The following is an 8,166-nucleotide window of genomic DNA, read 5'->3' on the forward strand; positions in this document are numbered from 1 at the left end:
TTGGATACATCCTTTAAAAATAATATAGTGCCCTTCTGTATCTCTAACTATATTCTTTAGTTTAAAATCCAATCTGTCTGATATGAGAATTGCTACCCCAGCTTTCTTTTGAGGTCCATTGGCATGAAAGGTGGTATTCCATCCCTTTACTTTCAGTCTGGATGTATCTTTAGGTTCAAAAAGACTCTCTTGTAGACAGCAAATGGATGGGTCATGTCTTTTTATCCAATCTGCAACCCTGTGGCTTTTTATGGGAGCATTTAGGCCTTTTACATTGAGACTGATTATTGAGAGATATGATTTTAATGATGCCATGTTGCCTGAAAAGTCTTTGTTTCTATAGATTGTGACTTTCTGTTCTGTATCAGTCTTGGGGTCTTTTGACTTTTATAGAACCCCCCCCAATATCTCCTATAAGGCTGGTTTTGTGGTTACAAAATGGTGAGTGACTTGGATTCTTGATGTTCATTATCTCTCCATCAATTCTGAATGACAGCCTTGCTGGATAAAGGATCCTTGGCTGCATATTTTTCTCTGAAATAGCTTTAAAAATGCCCCCCCCGCCACACTTTCTCTTACTCTAGGTCTGTTTAGTCAGGTCTGATGTAATTCTGATACTTTTGCCTTCGTACGTGAGAAATTTCTTTGCCCTGGCCCCTTTCAATACTGTATTCTTGGATCTAATATTTGTGAATTGCACTATGATGTGACGTGGCATAGGTTTGTTGTGGTTGAGCTTGGGAGGTGTCCTCTCTGCCTCTTGGACATGAATGCTTGTCTCCTTTGCTAGATTAGGGAACTTTTCAGCTACAATTTGTTAAAATATCCCTTCTAAACCTCTGTTTTTCTCCACCCCCTCGGGGATGCCAATGATTCTGACATTGGAATGTTTCTTTGAGTCAGTAATCTCCTGTAACCTATATTCTTGAAATTGGATTTTTTTGAGCCAAGTTTCTATTTTAGCTTTCTCTTCTACTAACCCATCCTCTAATTCACTGATACGTTCTTCTGCCTCATTCACCCTGGCCGTCAGAGCATCTAGTTTTGATTGCATTTGATTCAATTTTTAATTACTGCCAGATTCACTCTCATTTCCACCCTTAGAGATTCTATATTCTCATTAACATTTTCGTTAATACTTTTTTTCAAGTCTACACATCCATCTTGACCATTGTTATTCTGAATTCCATTTCCTATAATTTGGTTATATCCATATCCATTACTTCTGTGATAGAGACCACAGACTCATTGTCTTTTCTTTGCTGGGGTGGGAGGATTTCTCCTTTTTGTCATTCTGATGAGAAGAAGTTGCAGGGTTGTCCAGAGCCTAAATTATTGACCAGGACCGAAGCAATGCACACTTGTTTTATAGGGACCTTAGGGATGTATGCTTCTTGATTTTTCAGTCTGTCTTCTGGGAGGGGCCTGTTGTGCCGATACTCAACCTGTTTGGGTAGAGTCTCCCTGTCCCCTGTGAGGGGGGAAGGGGATGGTCACACTGAGGCTGTATTTCCAGGCATTTGTTGTCTGGCGGCTTTCCCTGGTGGTTTGCTGTGCCTCTTCTGAGAGTCAGTTCAGCAGTAGCCAAATCTCAGCCTCTGTCTCAGGACAGATGGATCACAGATTGTATTCCACTGGTGTTCTGGCCACTTTAACTCTGTTTCTGTTGGTACTGCTCAACCCTGCAGCATCCCGAGATGTGCGCCCCACTGCCGGGGTCCAAGCCCTCACTTCCAGGGCCGGTGTGTCTCTGTCCTTTGTGTTTCTAACACCACCAGCCAACAGCTACCAGCTGCAAACCACCCCCGCATGCTCCAGAGCTCCATTTCAGTGTGGTTCACGTGCACTCCGGAGTTCCAGTTTTCAGACTGGTCACGTGAGTTCCCCGGCTCATGGTCTCAGTCTGCTCTCTCACGGGTGCTGGTCCACGAGTCCACCCACTCCCCATGCAGGTGGTTACCACTTCCTGGTGCCCGAATGTGGCAGCTCCTTCCCCCTTCCGTTTATCTTCCGATATTTGAGCACGGCTTCTCGGCTACCCACTTCGCACCTCAATACTAATCGCTAGAGATGTTCATTTGTAGAGATCCAGATGCATCTTCCTGCATCACAGGCTGATTCCATGGATGTTCAGGATGCTCTGATACCTATCCAGCTCGACTCAGGGGACCAGCTGAAAAAGGAGACCCTAGTCCTCTGCCTTCTTAACTCCTTCCTCAAGAGACTCATTTTAAGCCTAAAGGCACCTGCAGATAGAAAGCTAGGAGATGGAGAACCATCTATCATGCTAATGGACATCAAAAGTAAGCCTGAGAAGCCATACTTATACAAAACAAATTAGATTTAATACCAAAGGTTGCAACAAGAAAGGAAGATAGGTCTTTATATATTAAAAAAGGGTCTATATATTAATTATATCAGTATATTAGTGTATATAGTATTTAAGGGGTCTATTCATCAAGATAATCTGACAATTATAAATGACTATGTCCCCACTTTTGAGCATGTAAACATAAATCATATAATAACAAGTATGAAAAAACTCATTGATAATAATACAATAATAGTAGGGGATTTTAACACCCACTGACATCAATGGACAGATCATCAAACAGAAAATCAATAAGGAAACAAGGGTTTTGAATGATACACTCGACATGATAGAATTAAGAGATATATCCAGAACATTTCATCCTAAATGATCAGAATGCACATTCTTTTTGAGTACCTGTAGAATCCTGTCTTGAATAGATCTCATGCTGGGTCACAAATCAGTTCTCAGTTAGTACAAAGATATAGAGATCATATCGTCAATATTTTCAGATCACAGTGTTATGAAACTTGAAGTCAACAACAAGAAAAAAATTGGAAAGACCACAAATACATAGTGGTTAAGTCACATCCTGTTAGTGAATGAATGTGTTAGCCAAGAAACTGAACAAAATACACACTTAAGGTAATGAAAATGAATACACAACTGTTCAAAACCTTTGGAATGCAGCAAAGGCACTCTCAAGAGAGAATTATACTGCAGTACAGGCCTACCTCAAGAAGCAAGAAAAGTCTCAAATAGAAAACCTACCTTTACACCTAAAGGAGATACAAAAGAAACATCAAATAAAGCTTAAAGGCAGCAGAAGAGGAAAACAATAAAGAATAGAGCAGAAATAAATGATATAGAAACAACAACAACAAACAGTACAAGAGACCAATGAAACTAAGAGCAGATGCCTTGAAAAAGTTCATAAAATTGATAATCAGCTACCCAGACTTATCAAAATGAAAAAAAAAGATCCAAATCAATGAAATCATGAATGAAAGAAGAGAGATCACACCCAACACACCATAGAAACACAAACAATCATAAGAGAGTATAATGAAAAATTATTTGCCAACAAACTGGGCAATCTGGAAGAAATAGATAAATTCCCAAACATATACAAACTACCAAAAACCAAAACAGGAAGAAATAGAAAATTTGAACAGACCCAGATCCAGCAAAGAATTTGAAATGGTAATCAAAAATTTCCCAACAACAATAACAAGAACAAAAGAAAATCTCCCAACAAACAAAAGTCCAGAGTCAGATGGCTTCCCAGGCAAATTCTACAAAATCTGTAAAGAACACTTAATACCTATTCTTTGAAACATTTCCAAAAAAAAAGGATAGGGAAGGAAATTTCCAGACTCATACTGAGACTAATGTTACCTTGATTTCAAATACCACACTAAGAAGGGGAATTTTAAACAAATATCCCAGGTGAATATGGATGCCAAAAATTCTCATTAAAAAATACTAGCAAATCCATTCCAACGGTACATTAAAAAAATAAAATAAAATAACGATGATCAAAGGAGATGTTTTCTTAGGCTCCAGTGGTGGTTCAGTATTTGAAAATCAATTAACACAATACAACACATGGCTAAAAGAAAGATAAGAAACATCTTATCTTATCAAGAGATGCATAGAAAGTATTTGAAAACATAGAGCATCCATTCTTGTCAAAAAGCAACAACATTGGTATAGAGAGTAAATACCTCAATATTATAAAGGCCATATTTGGATGACAACAGCTGATATTATTTCAATATGGAAAACCTGAAAGCTTTGCCTCTATGGTCAGAAACAAGAAAGGAGTGTCCACTATCATCATTACTATTTAACATATTCTTGGAAGTCTTAGCATCAGTAATAAGAAAACAAAAATAGAGAAAATGCATCAAAATGTAATAAGTTAAATTTTCACTACTTGCAGATGACATGATACTCTGTGTAGACAACCTCAAAGACTCCAAAATAATTTTCTAGAACAAATACATGAATTAACCCAGGTTGCAAGGTATAAAATTAATGTACAGAATTTCTATACACCAATAATGAAGCAATAGAAAAATAAATCAAGGGATTGATTGTATTTGCAATTGCATCCAAAACAATAAGATCCCTAAGATTTAACCTAACTAAAGAGCTAAAATATCTGTACTAAAACAAACAAACAAACAAACAAACAAACTATAGAACATTTATGAAGGAAATTGAAGAGGACACAAAGAAATGGAAAAAAAAATCCATGCCCATGGATGAGACAAACAAATGTTGTTAAAATGTCTATACTACCCAAAGGAACCTACACATTTAATGCAATCCCCATCAAAATACCATCAGCAATTTTCCACATAGTTAGAATAAACAATTCTATAATTTCTATGGAATGAGAAAAGACACCAAATAGCCAAATCAATGTTGAAAAAGAAAAGCAAAGCTGGAGGCATTGCAATCGTGGATCAAGCTATATTGGAACAATACAGTCAGACAGTATGGTCGCACAGAAACAGACACATAGATCAATAGAATGGAACAGAAAACTCAGAAATGGACCCTCAACTATATGGTTAACTAATCCTCAACAAAGCAGGGAAAAGTTATCCAATGGAAAGAATAGAGTCCACTGAACATAAGGTGTCAGGAAAACTGGACAGCACCATGCATATAACCAAAACTGGACCACTTTCTTACACCATCCACAAATATAAATTCAAATGGATGAAAGACCTAATGTAAGACAAGAAACCAGCAAGATCTTGGGGGACAACATAGGCAGTAACCTCTTTTCAAAGGCTAAAGCATCTTCTTACTATATATTTTTCCTCCAGCAAGGCAAACAAAAGCAAAAATAAACTATTGGGACTTCCTCAAGATAAAAGTCTTTGGCACAGTGATGGAAACAATCAACAAAACTAAAAGGCAGCCTACAGAATTGGAGAAGTTATTTGCAAGTGGAATACCTGATAAAGGGTTAATATCCAAAATCTACCAAAATCTATAAAGAATTTAACAAAGTCAATAACCCCCTCCCCGGGAAAAAAAATTCTAGTCAAGAAAACAGCAGTGGCAGAAGACATAATTAGACAGTTTTCCAAAGTGTCTAATCCAGCAATCTGTCATGTCCACCAGACAAATTAAAAGATGCTCACCATCACTCATCATCATAGAAATACAAATCAAAACTACATAAGTTATCACTTCACAACTATAAGGGCTAAATTAACAATGCAGGAAACAACAGGTATTGGTGAGTATGTGGAGAAAGGGATAAACTCTTACACTGTTGGTGGGCATGCAAGCTGTTGCAGAAATACAGGAAAACAGTATGATGGTTTCACAAAAAGTTAAAAATGGAACTACCCTACAGCCCAACAATTGCACTACTCAGTATTTACCTAAAGTATACAAAAATATTGATTCAAAGAAACCCGTGTTTATAACAGTATTATCAACAATATTCAAAATATAGAATCAGCTCAAATGTCCATCAAATGATAAATGGATAAAGAAGAGTTGGTGTCATATCGGTTCACTCATTTATGGAACATAAGAAATAGGAAGATTGGTAGGAGAAGAAAAGGAAGAAGAAAGGGGGGGTAAACAGAAGGGGAAATGAACCATGAAGAGACTATGGACTCCAGGAAGCAAACTGAGGGCTTCAGAGTGGAGGGGAGTGGGGGAATGGGATAGGCTGGTGATGGGTATTAGGGAGGGCATGTATTGCATTGTGCACTGGTGTTATATGCAACTAATGAATCATGGAACTTTACATCAAAGCCAGGGATGTACTGTATGTTGACTATCATAATATAATAAAAATATTATTAAAAATAAAAATAGGGGCACCTGGGTGGCTCAGTCGGTTGGGCGTCTGCCTTTGGCTCAGGTCATGATCCCAGGGTCCTGGGATCAAGTCCCACATCAGGCTCCCTTCTGAGCAGGAGCCTGCTTCTCCCCACCCTGCACTTGTGCTTTCTCTCTCTCTCTCTCGCTGTATCTCTCTCTCTCTCTCTCAAATAAATAAAATCTTTTAAAAAAATAAATAAAAAAATAAAAAGAAGAGTTAGAATAATACTCAGCCATAAAAAGAATGAAATCATGCAATTTGGAAGGACATGGATTGAACTTGAGAGTATTACGCAAAGGAAAGTATGTCAGTCAGAGAAAGAAATATCATATGATTTCACTCATAAGTGGAATTAAGAAACAAAAAGAAAGGAATGAAAAACAAAACAAAAGAGAGGCAAACCATGAAAAAAAACTCTTAACAGAACAAACAAACAGAACAAATAAAAAGAAGAGTTAGAATACNAAAAAGAAGAGTTAGAATAATACTCAGCCATAAAAAGAATGAAATCATGCAATTTGGAAGGACATGGATTGAACTTGAGAGTATTACGCAAAGGAAAGTATGTCAGTCAGAGAAAGACAAATATCATATGATTTCACTCATAAGTGGAATTAAGAAACAAAAAGAAAGGAATGAAAAACAAAACAAAAGAGAGGCAAACCATGAAAAAAAACTCTTAACAGAACAAACTGAGGGTTACTGGATGGGAGGAGGGAGGGGAGATGGGTTAAATAGGTGATACAGATTGAGGAGTGTGCTTGTTTTGATGAGCACTGGATGTTCAACGTGTGTTCTGAATCACTAAATAGTGCATCTGACAGTAGTATTTCACTGTATGTTATCTCACTTGAATTTAAATAAAATTTTGATAAAAATAAGCAATTTTTGGAAAAATTAACATAGTTAAAATGTCCATGCTACCCAGAGCAACCTACACTTTCAATGCTATCCCAATCAAAGTACCAAAGACATTTTTCAAAGAACTGGAAAAACAGGCCTTAAATTTGTGTGTAACCACAAAAGACCCCGAATTGCCAAGGAATTGTTGAAAAGGAAAAACAAAGCTGGGGGCATCACAATGCTGGATTTCAAGCTGTACTACAAAGCTGTGATCACAAAGACAGCATGGTACTGGCACAAAAACAGACACATAGACAAATTGAACAGAATAGAGAATAGAGAACCCAGAAATGGACCCTTGGCTCTTTGGGCAAGTATTCCTTGATAAAGCAGGAAGAAACATTGAGGGAAAAAAAGACAGTCTTTTCAATAAATGGTGCTGGGAAAATTGGACAGCTACATGCAATGGAATGAAACTTGACCCACTCTCTCACACCATATACAAAGATAAACCTCAAATGGATGAAAGACCTCGATGTGAGACAGGAATCCATCAAAATCCGTGAAGAGATCATAGGCAGCAACCTCTACGACATCGTTCAAAGCAAACTATTTCATGACACATCTCCAAAGGCAAGAGAAACAAAAGATAAAATGAAATTGTGGGAATTCATCAAGATTAAAAACTTCTGCACAGCCAAGGAAACAGTCAAAAAAACTAAGAGGCAGCCCACGGAATGGGAGAATATATTTGTAAATGATGCTACAGATAAAAGACTGGTATCCAAGATCTACAAAGAACTTCTCAAACTCAATACACGAGAAACAAATAAATAATAAAATAGGCAGAATACATGAACAGACACTTTTCCAATGAAGACATACAAATGGTTATCAGACACATGAAAAAATGTTCAAGATCATTAGCCATCAGGGAAATTCAAATCAAAACCACACTGAGGGGCGCCTGGGTGGCACAGCGGTTAAGCATCTGCCTTCGGCTCAGGGCGTGATCCCAGCGTTATGGGATCGAGCCCCACATCAGGCTCTTCCTCTATGAGCCTGCTTCTTCCTCTCCCACTCCCCCTGCTTGTGTTCCCTCTCTCGCTGGCTGTCTCTATCTCTGTCGAATAAAGAAATTAAAAAAAAT

The sequence above is a fragment of the Ailuropoda melanoleuca genome, unplaced genomic scaffold (assembly GCF_002007445.2).
Source record: "Ailuropoda melanoleuca isolate Jingjing unplaced genomic scaffold, ASM200744v2 unplaced-scaffold7480, whole genome shotgun sequence".
NCBI classification, from domain to species: Eukaryota; Metazoa; Chordata; class Mammalia; order Carnivora; family Ursidae; genus Ailuropoda; species Ailuropoda melanoleuca.